Below are 19,406 nucleotides of genomic sequence, written 5' to 3'. Positions count from 1 at the left end.
CTGTTCAATTTACAATGGTGCTGAAGGAAGGGTTTTATGACCTGTGCCCAAAGTTATGGCCACTGCAGCACCCCCACAGTCACATGATCCCGATCTGGGTCCTTGGCAATCAGTTTCCACTTGTGACCAGTTGCCTAGCACCTCACAATCATGTGATCACCATTTGCAATCTCCATGCTGGCTTCCCCAGAAAATCAATGGGGAAGCCAGCAGGGAAGGTTGCAAGCTGCTGCCACCTGTCAAGAGGACTGCCTGTCATCTCAAGGGGCTGGCTGAAAGAGCTCTGTGCTGAAATCCAAACAGTATTTTCAGCCATGGAGTATTTTCAGCTCCAGAGTAGAGAGGCTTCAGAACCTCTCCACTCCGGGGCTGAAAATCCAAGTGGCTGTGAGGCCCTCACATACCCACAGGCACCCTCCCCAACCCTCCCAGGCACCCCTCACTCTCTCCCCCACCTGGGAGCATCTGGGGCTTGCAACTTCCTGCCAGCTTCCTCACTGTCTTGATTGTGGGAAGCTGGCAGGAAATTGCCGAAAGATCAGTGATTCTCCTTAACGATGGCAGCCGGGAGTGCTGGAATTGCGGTCACTAACCGAAGCAGTCACATGATGCCTCACTTAATGACCGCATCACTTAGTGACCTAAATTCCGGTCCAAATTGTGGTCGTTAAGCAAGGGCTACTTGTACTTTAAATGTGCAAAGCTGTATAGGAAACGAAATGAACAATGGTCTTGAGAAACACTGCTTCTGTACTTGTCAGCACGAGTGTCTGCCACAGGCCAATGAGACTTAGAGGACTGTCCACTGAAACTTGGAAACTCCAGCACCAACCAGTAGATAATAAGCAATGGATATAAGATTCAGAAAGCAGGAAGAGGCCAACTTCTTTCGCCCCTGGGAGAGCTCCCATATGGGTTCCAGGACAAACGGCAAAACATAAGCTGAAGTCACACATTGAACTAAGCTATAATATGGTTTCTATTTTTTTGTTGTGATATATAGATCCAGGCATTTTGGCTAATAAACAGTGATTTATAGTTTAGTGTGTTGCTGAACCCTATCAACTGTAACACACTAAGCAAACCATTGGTTAGCAAGATATATCATTATAATCATAGGCTGGTTTCTACTATCACACTTTAAGATAATGCTTGCTTGTAGTGTATTGAACAATTTATAGTAGTCAGGTTCATACATCATACTGAAATCATAAAGTCTAATTTCCAGACTATGATAGCTGGATGTTTGCATTGCACCAAGCCAAAACCAACTATATTATGATTTAGCTCAATGTATGAACCCAGAGATAAACTGGGTTTGATCTTATTTCAGTTGCTGAGTATTAATCCCTGATTCTTATGTAAAATCTAGCAACAACTTAACAGGGCAAAGCTATGGCTCTGGTGCCACCATACTGAGCATTTGATATTTTCAAACACACTTCTACATATTCTTTGCCTGGGCTATTAGCGAGATAGAATTGTGGATTCTAGTCTTTCACTTGATTTGAAGGATCTGAACCTCTGCCCTCAGGGCAGAACCAGCCTTCCATAAGTATAAGAAAAGAGTATGTGCACATGTATGTACATCACTGTGTCTGGAAACATCTAACAGTAGAAATGTCTTGCTTCAAATATTTTTGTACTACACCATGCTGCACTTCCTTACACCCTCCCATGGAAATAAAATGGAATTTCAACATGCTGCAGTTTCACTAGGTTGAAATGGATTGGTTCACAAAGTGGCAAAACCCTTTACAAGTATGAGGGCTTGCTTGTGCTTGGCAGTTGAAACTCAGTCTAGGAATGGGGTTTTCAGATCTGGCTGGAATAGTTTTCTTTGTCCCTGACTGCTAGGTGAAATTTCGTGCCAATTAGACCAATCTGCAATCTTAGTCCTGAGACAGCCTTTAACCGTGTACTTTATGGCTGCAAAACCCATTCTAATTTTTGGTCTTTCTTTCCCCACCCCATTCTTTCCGATTATAAATTCTGCAGAACTTAGATGTTCACAATGTTTTTTTTGGTGACCAGAGCTTTTGTCACTTTTCCTTTGTGAGAAAACATGTCACTTAAAACCCCGTTGGAAAACACATTCCATAAATGAAACCACCCAGGTAGGATATATTTCTGACAGTGCTAGGGGTCTCAGCTCAGTCCCATGATATTCTGTTTAAACAAACATTGTTAGTCTACATTAGGTTTTCCTATGCCTTACCTTATGAATAAAATATTATTTTAGCCACTGCTACATATTATTCCCTTTTGGGAATGAATGAATTTTCTGCTTGTGGTCAAATCCATCATTACTATCCGAACAAACAAGAATTTCTTTTATGTCCATTATGTCTGTAGCTTTATGTCTGTAGCCCTTCTGACAATCCTATTTACATAAAAAACTGTGACTGTACACAGTAAATGGGATGTTAAATTTGTTAGTGATAATGATTAAAAGTTTAGGAAAGGAAGTGCAAAGAAGAAATGATTTCCTTTAGTTGCTGGAGGCTTGTACCTTTTACACAATGAACACTTGAGTTATTTTTATGAATAGTTGACCTAGATTTTCAGCTTGAATGAAAATGCCCACCTACAGTTCAATAAAATCAGAAAAACATATGTTCCCTAAAAGCTTTTAAACTCAAAATGAAAAACAAGCCTCAACTTCAAATGAGACAAGCAATGGCCATTACTCATATAAAAATATTTAAAATAGGCAATTGATACAAAGACATCCCATTTCAGGCTTTATCTATATATTACTAAAACTCTCATTGTGTTTACCTGTTTGTCTGTTTGTGCCCTCAAGTTAGCCCAAATGATGCATCATTTAGATAGGTGATTATTAAAGAGCTCACCTCCTAATGAAAATAAAGTTTACTCACTATAGGGAGCCCAAACCAGGAATAGTTTACAGAAGAACAAATAACCACAACTGGAAAAACTGGGGGGAAATGTAATACAGACAAAGATTGGGGCAGGTGAAGAGCTTTAAGGCCCAATCCATAATAGAAAAACTTCAAATCTAATCCAATCATTTCATTTCATTTCAGTAACCATCACACATCAAGAGGAAATGAATTCCAAAATTTAACTGCCATGTGAAAAACTACTTCATTTTTTCTGTTGGGAATCTCCCCCATGCAGCTTCATCAAAGGACACTGGATTCTAATTTATAAGATGAGGAACAACTTATTTTTGCTCATGTCCTTCCTCTTATTTCCCTTCTTTATAAACTAAAAAAGACCAAATTCATACTGGTTTGCTCCAAGATAGCTGATATATAGAAATGGCAATCAATTAAAAATTGCAAAATATTCTTCCTAACTTTTCTTGAAATCTTTAGAGTTTATAGTTCAACATCAATTTCTATTGCTGTATTTATTTGGATATACACTGTTATGATTCCTTTTACAAAGCAAAGAAAAAAACTTTATGTTGAGGGTCAACACAAGAAAGTCTTGAGTAAATTATAAATAATTAATGACACTATAAATTGTCACAGCTTCCCAACAGAAAAGGTCTTTCATCACTGTTTTGTGCACATTTTTCCTTAATAACATTTGGTAACATACTGCAAAGTAGGCCATGGAGCTTTTTATTTTTAGATGGTGCTTTAATGCTCTGGATTATTTATATGTGTTAAAATGTGCTGAATATTATAGTCTTCACTCCTCTACATCCTCCAAGCTTATCACTTAGAGCAGGCATTTTTCTTATGAAAACTAAATTAAATCAAACTTGTACTCAGAAGCTTAGGAACACCTTTCTTAGCAAAAGAGGCAGTAATATAACAAATAATATTCTACAGAAGTCTTGACAGGCAGGACCACCAAGACAGGAAAGAAAGGATGAGGTGAAGGACCAAGAACCAACAGATGCCTTACTGGAGGATCCAACCTGGAAAGGCACATCCACCACCCACCACAGCACCAAGGGAGGGAGGAGTGATTAAAAGGGAAAATGAAATACAGGTAGTCCTTGAGTTACAACAGTAATTGGGACCAGAATTTCCATCACTAAGCGATGAAGTCGTAAAGCTTAGCAACGGTAATCCTGACACTCCCCGTTGTCATCGTTAAGTGAATTCTGCCAGTCTTTAGCTGAGGACCTACCCCAATCCAAGCCATTCCAGGCTTGGTCCCTCCCAGCCCTGAGCCTCGGTCAGATAAGGGACTGCCTCCAACTCCCCCCACCCACCTATCTCCCCACCATCTCTGTCCTTTTGGCTGCCCTGCACCCTGCCTTGCAGGGCAGCAAGCAGCCCCAGAATCGCGGGGCTCAGGGGCTTCTTGGCATGCCACAGCTCTGTTGCTGCAAGAAGCCCATAAATTGCAGCGCAGCATGAAGCTGCAGTCGCCCCTGGAAGTCTCAGCCACCCCAGCCCACCCGAGCAGCATGGTGTGGTGTGAAGCCCCAGCCCAGCCCAGCAGTGCACCGCAAAGCTGCAGCTGTCCCAAGAAGCCTCAGCCACCCCAGCAGCATGGCATGGTATGAAGCCGCAGCCGCCCCTGGAAGCTATAGCTGCCCCAACCACCCTGCACTCCAAGGCCCCTGCTTCCCTGCGCGCCACCACCCCAGCTGTCCTTCGCTGTCTTCTTGCTCCTGCTGCTGATGAAGCATGCCTGACCTGGCCCTTCATGAGGCAGCTGCTAGCCATGTGAGGCCATCTTCCCCAGGTCTCGCAAGGAAACTGCCATGCATGACCTTGGGAAGAAAGCCTTGTGTGCCTCATGAAGGGCCAGGCTGGGCATGCTTAGTCAGCAGCAGGAGGAAGAAGACAGTGAAGGACAGCTAGGGCAGCAGGGGCTGCAGAGTGCAGGGGACTAAAAGGACATAGATGGGGGAGATAGGCAGGTGGGGGAGTTGAAGCACCCCTGCAGTCATAAGTTCAGGCAGGCTGCCAAGCGCACAAATTTTGATCACATGACCGTGGGGGCACTGCAACAACCATAACTTCCTTCAGCGCCACCATACATCAAATGGTCAGTGAACGAATGGTAGTTAGGCAAGGACTATCTGCACATATAGAAAGCTGTGGCAAGCCACACTGACAAAAGAAAACAAGCTTTCTGTAGGTGCCTGTGTGAGAATCTTTAGAAAGTCCTGTGATTTTAAAGCACCTGAAACAATCCTCTCTATAATAAGTTTGATGTGGAACTCCTTAGGGGTTGTTTCATACACTATTTTCTTTTCCTTTTCAATTCTAATGTTTTCAGCAACAATACTGTAACCACAAAGTTATAGAGGGAGATTGTTTGACCATGACAATTGCATCAGAACAAGGTCTAGATAAATCCAGCTTTCATAAGCATATAGCATGACAGGAACAAGCAGGGGCAGTCCAAGACATTTCTCTACCTGTGTCCAAGCACAACATAGCACCCACTTACACCCTGCACCCATTCTATCTAGGGAGGCCAATCAGACCAGAGTTCAGTACTGGCAATTGGACAGCAGCCCCTTCTGCCTTTAAGGTGAAAACAAACTGGGGGAGAGTGGTCCCATTTTGTGGCTATTCTAGTCTATCTCTGAGTCCACAGGCTAGAGGAAAAAATTACTTCAATTAACCCTATCTTTCTCGAAAGAGTGAATTTGAGGTTTATTCACCTTAACTTTTGAGAAAGTTAAGGTGAATAAACCTTTAACAAACCTTGGAGAAAAGTTGTGGTTAAGGTGCTCTCTCAAGATCTAGGTTTGTGTAACACTATGTTCTTATCTATCTTAGCATCTCATCTGAACCCTGTCAATGTTGAATTCTTTTAGTTGTGCTGAAAATCAATTTATGCTTAAAGACTGGACAGATTATAGGGTCAGCCTGTTTTTCCTTTGCCTCCTCATGCCATAATTTTGACCAAGGTATTTTAACTGGTATAGTGAAAATGGTCTAAAAAAATAAATCCGTAAGTATAATCATTAGTGAAATATTTAAAACTGTTTCTGAGATAGGTGAGGGGAGAATACAACTAACCATCTGTACATAATCATGGGCAACAAACCAAATCTGTACAAGGTCGTTCTACTACAGAATTCACATTAAGCATTTACCTTTGAATTCCAGATTGGTCTATCAAAAGAGATCCACTTGGCTACTTTCTTCCCTGTGTTTCACTGCTAGAGCAGTGATTTTTTTTTTTATGTGTTTAGAAAGACTCTCGTAAGGATTGTTTATATCCATTTATTAATTTAAATTTATATGGCACGCTATAAAAAGCCTTCCTATAAAACAGTTGTCCTTGCCCTACTGTATTATAGTTGAATACTATTATTTTTAAAGCTTTGTCTGTGAGTGTGTGTGTGTGTGGTCTGTTGACTATTTTTTATGGTTTTACTGCAAAATGTATTACAAATGCTACACCTCACTCTAGTCTAAGTAGTTTGGACAGAATATCTGCAAAATAAGACAAATAAAAATATGCACATATTAGAGTTCATACATTTGAGATTGATTACTATGTACAGGTAGAAGTCCAGATTTCTTAATGGAATTCTATTTTTAGATCTCCTGATACAGTAAAATTCCCCTGGCTATTACTAATCGTACTCACGAAGTTCAGTTTCTTTTACACATTTTCCACTGAAGCCTGAGAGCAATAAAGTAGTTACCATGGTAAATGACACCCTGTTTGCATATAGCAAGAAACAGATGAAATGGAGAGCGCATGGATAGACAGCACTGTGCCTGAAACAACATGGAAACCTTTTAAAGCATTTTGCAATTTTTCTCCCTAGAGCAAAAATTAATCCTTTGTAACATTACTATTCATTACCTTTAGCAACCTACGTGGAGAGCCAATACGATGTAATGAATTTGGACTTTGAAAGCATTCCTGGAAGTCCCTTGCAAATATATAAAAAGATGCACACACTCATGCATGTGAAATTCTGAACCTTGTAACTCAGTGACGACTTTAGGCTTGTGATTTTTTTTACCAGCTTAAGTATCTTGCAGAGTTTTTTGTGAATGTAAAAACTGGAGGTCACTGAACAAAGGACAAGTGACAATTATAATAACAATGAAAACATAAAGCAAGATACACAGAAGCTGGTTTCACACAACACACTTAACTTGGTAACTCAATTCATCAACCCATAAACTACCAAAATGGACTGAGTTCACACAAGTAAGACACATGCAAAGCCCACAGATTCAAACTAACCAGGTTTAGCTTTTTTTCGCAAATGTAGCTGCTAAGTCTGCAACTGATCTAGTTGAGTGCAAGGTGTAAACCTAGCCAGACTCTGCTAAAAGTAAGGCTACTGGATATGGGCTGCGCAAAAACAGGTGATCACTAAATGGCAGCAAAAAGACTTTTCCTGCCTCTATTCTACCACCTAGCAGCAGTCTTTATTTTTGTAGTATAAATCTAGTACCCTAATTAAAAGTACATTCTACATTCTTAGAAGAGCAGATGGCAGCTGTGCCAGGAGGGCCTTGGCACAACTTCATGCTGTGTGCCAGTTGTACCCATTCTTGGAGGGGAACCTACTCACAGTCACTCACGCCTTAGTCATCTCCTGACTGGACTACTGCAATGCGCTCTACATGGGGTTGCCCTTGAAGAGTATTTGGAAGCTTCAGCTGGTACCACCTCTGCTGCTTCAGGAGCTGTATTGATTACAGACTTGCCCCGACCCTACTGGCCTTCCGTGAAGCATTAAAAACTTGGCTCTGCCATGAAGCCTGGGGCCTTAACAGTGTGGGTGAGCCTGTTTCTCACAGTTTCTCAACTGCTACTTTTTATGTTATTTATGTTTTTAATTATTACTTTTGCTTTTATTATGTTTTTATCCTGTTTTAACTATCAGCCACCCAGAGTTATGAGATGGGTAGCAGGCAGGCAGGCAAGCAGGGAGGGAGGGAGGAAGCGAGCGAGCGGGCACCAATATCAATCCAAGTTATAACTTCCAAGCATGTACAACCTCCAGGTTTAGGGGCCACTCAGTTCATATGTCTTTAATTTGAACAGATCTCTGCTCACAAGATTCCAAAGCAGAGAGAAAGTTGGGTATCTGAAAAAGGGAGGCAGAGGCTGAAAGAATAATTTACCTAAGGCCGTTTCTAGAAGATGAAATTGGATCAGCACTCCAGTCATTACCAAGTCAGAAGCTACAGGAACTGATGGAATACCCACAGAAATATGGCAAGCAACAGGAGGAGAATCAATAAAATTCTAGCCAAGCTACACCAGCAAATCTGGAGAACAACAAAGCTGCTAACCGATTGGAAGAGGTCAATCTACATTCCAGTACCAAAAAAACAAGACTTAACAGAATGTGCAAACTATCCTTAATTTCACACGCTAGCAAAATAATGCTTAGGATCATCCAATGAAGATTAGAGCCCTACATGGAAAAAAATGTTCAAGCAGGTTTTAGAAAAGGCTGAGCAACATGAGACATTATTGCTGATGCACAATGGATAATTGAGAAAGCCAAAGAATACCAAAAAAAAGTCACTATGTGCTTCACTGGTTACAGAAAGGCATTTGATTGTATCTATCACATCAAGCTGGGGAAAGTGCTCTGAAAAATGGGAATCCCAGAACACCTCATTGTCCTCATGAGTAACTTATATACAGGACAGGAAGCCACAGTACTGACAGAAACATGGCTCCAGGTTGGCAAAGGAATGAGACAAGGCTGTATACTCTCTTATTTATTCAACTTATATGCTGAATATATATTAAGGGAAGCTGGATTGGAAGAAGATGAGAGTGATTTTAAAATTGGAGAAACAAACATCAATAACCTGCACTATGCTAATGACACTACTCTGATAGCTGAAAATGCAAAGGATCTGCAAGCTCTAGTAATAAAAGTTAAGGCATAATGTGAAAAAAATGGGACTAATTAAATATAAAGAAGACCAAAATAATGACAACAGTTAAAACAACCAGCCTCAGAATTGACAATGAAGATACAAAGGTGGTGGATAACTTCTGCTTTTTAGGATCAACCATCTACAGTAAAGGAACAGGTAGTCAAAAAATACACTACAGACTAGCACTTAATAGAGCAGCCATGAGGCCTTGGAAAAGGCATTCAAATACTGTGATGTGTCTATACCTACAAAGATCAGAATCATGCAAACCACAGCATTTCCAGTGACACTCTATGGAAGCTAAAGGTAGATTTTAAAGAAGCGGGATTAGGAGCACTGACGCTTTTGAACTTTGGTGTTGGAGAAAACTCTTTGAGAATACCGTGGATAGCCAAGAAAACAAACAAACGGATCATTGAACAAATCAATCCAGAGTTCTCACTCCAGGCACAAATGACCAAGCTCAAATTATTTTACTTCAGACACATGTGAAGACCTAGCTCTCTAGAGAAAGCTCTAATGCTGGGAAGGCTGGAAGGAAAGAGGAGTACAACCAGCAGCAAGGTGGATGGACTCAATTACAGTTGTGATGGGTGCACCACTGGAAGACCTGAAAGACCAGGTTAGGGACAGATCATAATGGTGAAAATCTATCTACATGGTCGCTAAGAGTCAACAATGACTTGATGGAATTTAATCAATCAATCAAAGGCCATCTCAGGAGTTTGTGACTGAAAATATATTTAATCCAGGAACTCCTAGAGTCATAACGCAACCTCTTCATTATTACTGCATCATACCAGCTCTGAAAGGTCACCTCCACAATTTATGAGGGTATCATTTTTCAAATAGTTTTGAATCTTAAACCAGCAATGGGGGGAAGGGATTCTGCACAAGAGAAGTTTTTATGTGTACTTAGTTATATCAAAACGTATGTAGAGAAAGGTGATTTTTATCAATGAAATTAAGCCAATATCTTATTGGCCAAAGAAAAACCCAGAAAGTACAGAAGCACAGGTAGCAGGAGAATAAGAGTATCTACCAAGAAAAGCACTGTAAAGAGTTTGCATATTTTGTTATTGTAAATAAGCTAAGAGAGCAAGTTTGGTGTAGTGGTTAAGGAACTAGGCTAGTTAACATTTATTATCACTCATCAACAGTACAGGTAAGAAAAACTGAAATACAAGAAAACCATTCCTCCCCCCATGAGTCAATGCTCTAAGGCAATACATTGCTATTAGACAGTAATACGGAAGTTATTGCTGCCAGAGGCAGGTCATAGGTCATAGTCAGCCCCTATGCGTGCCATTAATGTCCAATCCCTGTGCCTCTCGTGCAGAGGTCATAGCACTTGAGAGAGCCATAGTAAGCAGGCAAAGATCCATAATATCCCTATGGCTCAAGCCCAAGGTCCAGAGTCCACATCCAGAGGGGTCATAAAAGAGACCTCGGTTTGAGACAATGACAGGAAGGTGTTGAATCATGGCAGGAGTAGCAGCCCATTTTGTGATCTCAGCAACTTGGTCTGGATGTTCATACTTGGCTATTTTGAAGTCCCATGCCTCCCAAAGTCTGTAATTGGACACAAGAGAGACGTCTATAATCCATAGCTGTTTTAGTCAGCTGGGTGACCTTGGGCCAGTCACTCTCTCTCAGCCCCAGGAAGAAGGTGGCAACAGCAAACCAATTCCAAAATTTTGCAAAGAAAACTGCAGGGACTTGTCCAGGCAGTCACCAGGAGTCAATACTGACTCGAAGGCAAAAAAAAAAAAAAAAGAAAGAAAAAGAAAAAGGAAAGGAAAGGAAAGGAAAGGAAAGGAAAGGAAAGGAAAGGAAAGGAAAGGAAAGGAAAGGAAAGGAAAGGAAAGGAAAGGAAAGGAAAGGAAAGGAAAGGAAAGGAAAGGAAAAGCTAAATTACTGTATACCTGAAATTCTCAGACCATTTTGTAAAGAACAAACAATGTGGAAGGCCATGTATATTCATACATCTGAACAAGCCTATGCAAGCATTCATTCCATGAAAAGAATGCATTGTGTCTAGATTCAAATGTACATTTGTTACAAAGCCTTCATGCATAATTCAGATAGTGTTTATTATACAGAGAAGCCTACGGTCTTAAGAGAATCAGTTTAATTGGACTGGAAAACAATCTGGGGAATGACCCTTCAATATCAGCATCTTCTGTCTTCTGCTATATATTAAGATAGGTTAATCAGGAGCACAGTATTTTCTATAGCAGCTACCCATCTGTTAAAATCTATTTACTAGCTCCATTCTCTTTGATTTTATCTGACAGTGTGAGCACTTTGATATTTCAGTTTTTTAATCTAATATTTGCTGTTTTATTATGGTGGTGGCACCAAGATTGATGCTAATGTTAAGTTTCTTTCTTTCTTGTTGCAACTGAGAGTAATCAATTGTTATGTCATTGTGGAACTGCTTTGAAAACTTTTTAAAATGTAAACTGCAATAAGAATTTATTAAATAGTATTGAGAAATATTTTCAAAGCAGCATTTTAGTTGAAAAACAGCCTTCAAATCAATGCATGTTGATTTAAACATTGTGCAAAAGATTGAGTTTAGAAGCTAAACTCCAGTTTTGGTCCTGTGATTTTCAACCATCTCAGACCTCTCCATCAACCTGCTGCTCATTTGCTATATGTATCCTCATTCCAGCCCTTGAGATGAACCTTATACTATCTGGATAATTCACAAGGGAAGCCCACTGAGGGTTTGAAGCCAACAAGATGCTTTGCAAAAAATCCCTTAATTTGAGTTAAGAGAGGAAAGAGGCATTTGCAGCAGTGGATAACAGCAATAGTCAGTGAAAGAAAAGTAGCTTAGAGTAGGCATAAGGGATGTTTCCACTTCCAGAGCATCTCACAGTTCACAAGTGACTTTTCCTTCCTATCATAGCAATTGTTCTGGTCTGGCACACAGAGCCTGATTAATGGCACAATCATACAGCTATAGTAGAGGAAGGGGATGTGAACGAAACTTAATTTGTTTGCTCCTTTTTCATGGTTTTAGGTCTTCCCATGTTCATATAGTTATGAACATGGGAAGACCTAAAGGAAATTATAAAAGATACTAGGACCAGACTGCAAGAGTTTGTTGTCTAGCCAATTTCATATCAGAGTAACTTTGTGTATTTTTCCTTCCTAAGGAAAGTCAAGTAGGGAGTTATGCACCCATATTTTCACATATCAGTCCCTTCACCTCCTGCTTTTAAACTTACAATCTCAGAATTCCATAACTGTCTAAGGGTACAGACAAGAGAGGTGGGGGATGAAATGCCTTATTCATCATGGGCACCATACACTAGAAATTCACAAATGAGTGAAAGTTTACATTGAACTAGTTTTGCTCCTGGAGCTATTCCAGGCCACATTTTAAGAGCAAAACATCTTATACAACCTTCTAGACTGAAGATACTAGAGTACGAAAACTGTAAAAAGTTTCTATCATAAGCAGACCATATTACCGCTTTTCTGACCCTGATAAGCTATCAACTGCATGCAGACAGAGGTCATAAGGAAACCCCTGTTGGTTAAGATCAAAGGTCTATCTAGTTACTGCAGATGTAAGCAACCCCTGACCCTTGGGTCGCAGACTTCTCTTTTTCTGTAGCCCTAGGATTGGAGTCCAAAGGTGGCACCTAGGGACATCAATGTGCCTGCAAATGCTTTTCTTGCCAGATTTTTTAGCCCATCTGACTGACTGGCCAACTGTCTATCAGCAGAAGCACCTCAAAGGGGCCACTTAGGCTTTCTTGGAAAATAAAAATAATGGATGGATGCATCCCAGTGTTTTGTTTGGAAGTGTGCTTACCTGACCAGAAAAAGGACACAAATAAACAGAAGTGTTACAGACCGTCCTGTAGATGAGGGCAAAGCTATATAGATGGCAGGTACTGTTTTGGTAAAACTGTGTTTTAAAAGCACTTATGTTCCTCACGTCCAAGCCCTACCAGCAGCCAGGGAACCCACAACTTGTTCTCAGACATGCCTCCCTAAATCTAAATGTGCCTTCCTAACTCAAAAACTGCCCCAGGAGCTCTACCTACTTTTCTACAACACCAATCTGATAAAGAGCAGTGATCTGCAGTAAGAAATAAATGTATCTCGCCCCTCACCCACATCAATTATGCTTTGGATTACTGTTTCCTTATAAATTCTGTAAGCTGCCCAGAGTCTGGTTGGTTTCAGGTGCAGACAAATTGTATAAATAAAAAGACAAATTGCAATAGAAAATCAATAATTTGAAGCATGATTGCTGGGTGGGAGTAGAGGTAAAAATAAGGACTCTCCCCAACCCAATGACTGGATAGAAAAACTAAGGTGCATAAATTAATGGGTCTGGTATGGCTTTGCCATTTTGGGCAGCTCCAGAATAATTCTATGGGAATATAATATTCTCCGTAATCCTAAAGGCTTCCCACCAGATGTGTTAACTTAGCCTACTGTTCTTTTCCTTGCAGCGGTCAGACAGATGGTTATAAAAATCAAATCTCAAACATGACAGAAAACAAAAACTGGTATTTGTGCTCAAGGAGATACTGTCGGTGAAGATGAAGGTTCCATTTACCTACCCTGGTTAATAATCATTGTTGAAAATCTCCACTATCACTATTTTGCATACCCCCCCACCTTTTACAATTTCCTACACTGATGCCCATCAATACATATTGCAGCAACAGTGCTTTATGGATTATGTAATGTACATACAATGTATATCAAAATATGTTATCTGTCCTGGACTCAGGCCTTTCTTAGACTAGACTCCAAAATTGAATACTTTTACTCTGTATCCATAACGGCAGCCCTGTTGTTCATATTTCCAAGAAGTCCACATGCTACTAGAAATACTAACTTGCATATGAATGAAAAGTAGGAATTGCCTTATAGAGATTAAACATTCATTTTGCTTAAGCGCCGCTTTTTCTAACAAAAGTCAGTTGCAAATTCCCATGATACTCAAAGCAAAATGTGACTGAGAGTCTGAGCATCTCATAACCAGAGGCATACAGACTCCACATACAGGTTTTATTTTAATCTCTCCTTGCTATTAACCATTTGAAAGACCTACCTTCCATTAATTTGTCTAGTCCTCTATAATACTACAAACTAGTATGCATTTTACAGCATATCCACTGACCACACTGAAAAACAAAAATCCCAATCTAAGTATTTATTGCAGACTTCCCACCCTGAGGCTTCCAGGTATGTTGGGCCTACAATTTGCAAAATCCCCAGAATTGTAGGAATTTTAGTTTTAGATTTAGTTTCCCTGGGAATTTTAGTTCCAATATATCTGGAGGATATCAGTTTGGAAAAAGCTCTTTTATTGGAACTGAACATTAGAAAATAATTCCTAGAGTCAAAGAAAAATATTTGAGTAACAAACTATTAAAGCATTCAAAGAATTTGAAAGATACTGTTCCAATCTCATGACTTAGGGTTATAATGAAATAATCCTGCATTTCCACTCTGCCCTGCAACAGCCAAATTTAGCCAGGGCAAACTTACTCTCCATTTCCTTCCCAGAGCCTCACAGATTTCAACAAAAGAAGAGGAGAATATGAAACAGAATATGAAGCAGTTTTCTTCTTATGCAAAGAAAACATTATTTTTAGGAAAAAGAAAACTGCAAAAAGTAAAACGTATGCAGAAGGATGCCATACCGGGAAAAAAATGCTTTAAGGAAACCATACAACAGGGTTAAAACATCTTGTATATCTTTGGACTGGCTGGAAAGATATTCATCCTGATTTATTTCTTAGAGATTGTCTTCCACCTTTCCCCTTTCATCTGCTTTTCTACTAGACTTTTGCCTTTAAAGTGTTTATTGCATCTGTGGATAGCATTATAAATATTTAGTGTTCCTGTTTAAAGCACCAATAAGCATTTTACAGTGACTAGCAAAATGTCAGTCATTCTGATACGTAGAAAGGAAGGGCACACACATTAAAAAGACCAGTCTGGAGGAAGAAGAATGCAGCATTCACGCTGCAAACCACTGGGATTCTCTCAGGGAAGGCCTGATTATTCAGCAACAAGGATAGGAACAAGATTTTGGACTTACAACCACAACACGATCATATCCTTCAAAACATCCCAGATGAAAACAAGAACATGCTTAATGTCTAAACCATGTCTGTCTCTCACACACGTATACGCCCATGCATGGACATACTGTACTTATTGCTACAGAATCCTTTGCCGGCTATATCAGTTAAATTTATATCCTATTTTCTTCAAGAGAATATTAACAAACACATAAATAATTTCAACTTTCTATGGCACCCTCCTTCTTGAACTTAAATGCTGACATCAATATCACCTCATCTTTGTCTGTATCCACTTCAAAGTCCAACTGTTAAATGAATTGATTTAATTATTGGCTGAGATGATCAATCTTTCCAACAGACAGGTCCTTCTGAACTCTGCCAGCCTTTTATGCCTACCCCAGCACTACTCCAGCCATGTTCAGCATCCAATCTTACATATGTGTTCATAAAAAAACAAACAAACAAACCACAAGAACTATTATAGTATAATATACCACGTTAACAAATATACATCAGTATGTGAATGGCAGGCTGTTCACTCCATTGAGACCCCAGCATGTGGGGAAATTAGCTTTTTCTTCTCCAACAGCCCCTCTCCCACCTTCCCATCTTGAAATAGTCCTGCTTCCCAAGCCTAACCTGTCCCCCATATATGCAGTCCAGAAAAAACGGGGTGAGGGCATAGGTCCATATACATCCTCTTGAGCATCTTGGAGGAAAAGCAGAATGTAAACATAATAAATAATATAAAGTAAGATTTTAAAAACTGGCATTGCATTTTGAGAAGCATTCTGTACTGGTTATATTTTGATACTATCATTTACAAAAAGCTAGTGCCTCAAAAATCATGTACGTAATTGTCTATTTTTCAGACAACTGGTAAGGTGGCATTGAGTCAGCAGACTTATTTCTTACAGACTGAGTGCTCTAGTATGCTGCAATGCAAACATTGTAGAAGGACTCTTTTTAAGTTAATAGCAGTTTATTAGTTGTTAAATGAAAGCTGTTTATGTCACAACACTGTTAAATCCTATTTCATTTTGTCATGCAGCATACAGTTCAGAGTAGAATTCCCCTTTTGCACCATACAATGAAATAATATTGGTAGGATTACATTTCCTTCTCTGCTGTAATTGATTAAACAGAAGTATTGCATTATGAAACTGAAGGAGGGATTCAGTAAATGCCATGCTCTGGCAGCCTTCTAAGCAAACCGGTTTTCCTGTGTTTCTCCTTGGAGTAGATTTATTACTGGTGCAATACTGATCTTATTTTTGGGAGACAGTTAGGAAATTGTTTAAAGACTCCACTAGTCACATGAAATATTTTGCCACATTTTAAATATACATGTAAAGTCTCCTGTTAAATATTTTTAACTAAATGTTTTAACCTCTCCTGTTTCAAATAGCATCATATACATGCTTGATTGACTACAGTTAACTGCCTTTAAAGAGTTGCTGTTTAGCAGACTGAAAGAAGACCCGTATCTAGGGCAGTAGCCATGATGGAGGAATCAGCTCCTTATCAGTCAGCTGCACGGAAAGAGAAAACACATATTCATTCTTTAGCAATCACAAAGGCTGGTTCAGTTTTTTCACCAGTCCTATTTCATGTTTCATGTGATACTGACAATGGCCACATCAGTGGTATTTTTCTTTTTGTCCTCAAGACAAAAAGGAACATGCTTCTATTGTAATAATATATTTTTTATATTCTCTCCATCCCTCCATTCTTCCAAACAAAAATGCACAATTCAGATCAATAATTATAGATGGTAATTATTCTTTCTCTCAAATGTTTGGGTTTAGGGACAAGAAGTACCTACCTCAGCCCAGAAATACTTTAATTTTTTTACTGGTTATATATTTTTAATTAAGATTGTCCCAAAACATTGTGATGTCTGGAGCATACATTCCAGACACAAAGATGCATACCACTATTGCAGATTTTTTCTTCATAGACCAAGATTAAAACAATCAAGAGCAGCTCAGAATCCACCTGAAGAATCTGACTTAATCACATTCTATAGTTAAATCAAGTTAAAATACAAATCGGAACATCTTCTAAGCAAACTAGTGCCTATGCAAAAGAATTAATAGGCACAAATGCTGTATCAGGAACTAATCAATCAATAACTAGAGGGAGTACTTCAGCTGCTCAAGGCATTTACTGGGTTGCATGATTTATCATGTAAGCCACAATGCCTGAAGGCCCACAACAGCATAAGCTCAAACAAAGCAAACAGCATTATGACTTAGCCTTAATCACTGACATTAAGGTGTCCATTCTTAAACAAACTTCCGAGCTACAATTAAGTTCAGCTTTTTTCTTCTGTCTGAGCAGAAACAAAAGGGTTTTTTTAAAACAACTCAGGCTGTATTAATCAGCTCTTCAATACCAACATGTCCATATCAACTTTTGTGAACAGCTTCCTTCAATAATAGTTATCACTGTCTTTTCTCTATTTCATTTCCTTCTGACCACATTATTTATAAATGCCTCTCAAGTGGATGCACGGTATTTATTTATTTACAGTATATTTGTAACTCAACATTTCATGCAGTTCATGAAATGGGATAAAGACTGCAAATGTTATTTTATACTAAGTTTTGCTTCAAGATTATTTTTACTGTTTACAATAGGAATGTTTTTGTACATGTTAAAAAGGAGAATTACAGTATAAGAAAACAATGAAATATTGGCCAATCTTATGGACTTCCTCACAGCATCATTATATTTGCATGCTGATTGTTTTGAGTGTTAATGTAAACCGCCTTGAGTCTTTCCAATTTGGCAGCTGTAGAAGTCTATTGAATAAATAAATAAAATGTTACAACATATTGTGTTATCCTATCTGAAGGTTTGGGTTTTTTTGCTAAAATTCCAGAATTTTAGAATCCCAGAATTCCATGCATACTCTGGATATTTTTGCATATCTGGAAATATGCAATCCCCTTCAGTAAGGCAGGAATCCATTTTTACTAGAAGCAATAAAAATATGGGAAAACAGATCAGGGTAACATGAAATTGGGACTAAATCGTCTGTTCAGTGGTGGCCTTGGACAATTCAACATAATTTTCCTTGGAGAATATGGGTTAGGATACTATTATTGCATGTTACAAATAGAACCACGAGATAAAGACATACTCTCTAACCTATAATCTGAATAAATAACACAATACTCTATGTCAAAGACATGGAAACCACAGGGAAAATAGTATTTTGTATTATTTTATATTATTCCCGAATAAAATTTCCCTTTTTTTTTTTAGGACTGTTCCAATTTTAGATTTTGGAAGGAGTGTGTGGTGCGTGTGGGGGAGAAGCATTTTAAAGTTATTAGCAAACGCAAATAAAAAGAGAGAGTTCTTGTCTCTTGGTTAAGGCCCTACATAGTGACAGTGAATAATGGTATAATGGTAAGAGCTGGGGGGGTTGTAATAGAAAACTTCTGATGATTACTAGATAAGCTATTTTCATTCAGTCTGGAGGAGCTGAATTGAGTTCTCAAATGTATTTAGAAAGCAGGCTCAAGAATTCAGTTCTCTAATCAATTTCTCCCTCATTATTTCCCTTGTACCTCAAAACACCTTGTCCTTCCATTGCAGTTCACCTATATGCTTATAGTAACTATGCAGCAACTGCATCATCACATTCGTCTTTAAGAGACCTTACCATATTTATTTCTATTTTTAAAGGTGTGTACATTCACTTCTACTTCTTGATAATGAAAGCCAGAAATGATAATGTTTTAAAGGCTGTATTCCTCTGAATCCAATTGCCGGTTGACTGACAAAACATCTCAGATGACTGGGGTCAGATCAAGGCTATGATGGCCTGGAGGCTGAGGGCCTGTACCCCATACTGAATATGCATAGACGCAAAGTCTCAAAGTACTTCACACACAGTAATGCTAAAATACTTTTAACTATGCATTTTAGTGGAAATAATCATCCGTATTTTCCTGCACACTAAAGATTAACATGATAAACAGCTAAACTACAAAGCGAACACCCGACAAAACTCTCATGTAAAATCGCTTCACCTTTTACAACATATAGACACAGGAAGCACATGAGAACGAGTGACAGGCCAACTCTTGATAGTTTACTCAGTTGCTTCTTGACTAAATCACAATACTCTACATCGGAATACGTGCCCCCCAATACTTCCCCAATCTACTACAGCAGTTACTCAGATGAGCATTCAACGCAACCAACCCGTCCTAGGACGGTGTAGTGAATAAAACATTGGACAAGGTCGGGAACACCTGGGTTCAAGTCCGTCCTCGACCACAGAAACCCAGGGCGTAAGGTTGGTCCTCTACGCCCAACCAAGGGGTGTTGTGGCAATAAGAGGAAGAGCGATCTTGAGCCCGTAGAAGGCGGGATATAAATCGAATAATAAATTAAATATATTCACTTCCCGCCTTAAAAAAATATGCAACCATGCTTTTTAATGCAACACTAGTATTCAGTAGAACAGAAGGCGAAAAAGGTACCCAAGTTCGAA

At 39.2% G+C, this 19,406-nt stretch overlaps 1 long non-coding RNA gene across 1 annotated transcript in view; it reads right to left on the bottom strand.

Annotated features, from left to right (window-relative positions):
- Window positions 1-19,406, bottom strand: part of LOC112542685 (uncharacterized) — a 158,502-nt gene that overhangs the window by 91,255 nt on the left and 47,841 nt on the right. The window lies entirely within an intron of this gene.

Source organism: Python bivittatus, unplaced genomic scaffold, assembly GCF_059951505.1.
Source record: "Python bivittatus isolate LINGU-HERP-01145 unplaced genomic scaffold, Pbiv_v1 ctg000580_np1212, whole genome shotgun sequence".
NCBI lineage: Eukaryota > Metazoa > Chordata > Lepidosauria > Squamata > Pythonidae > Python > Python bivittatus.
Note: the sequence above shows the minus strand (reverse complement) of the source record. Positions and strands in the feature narration are given on the sequence as shown.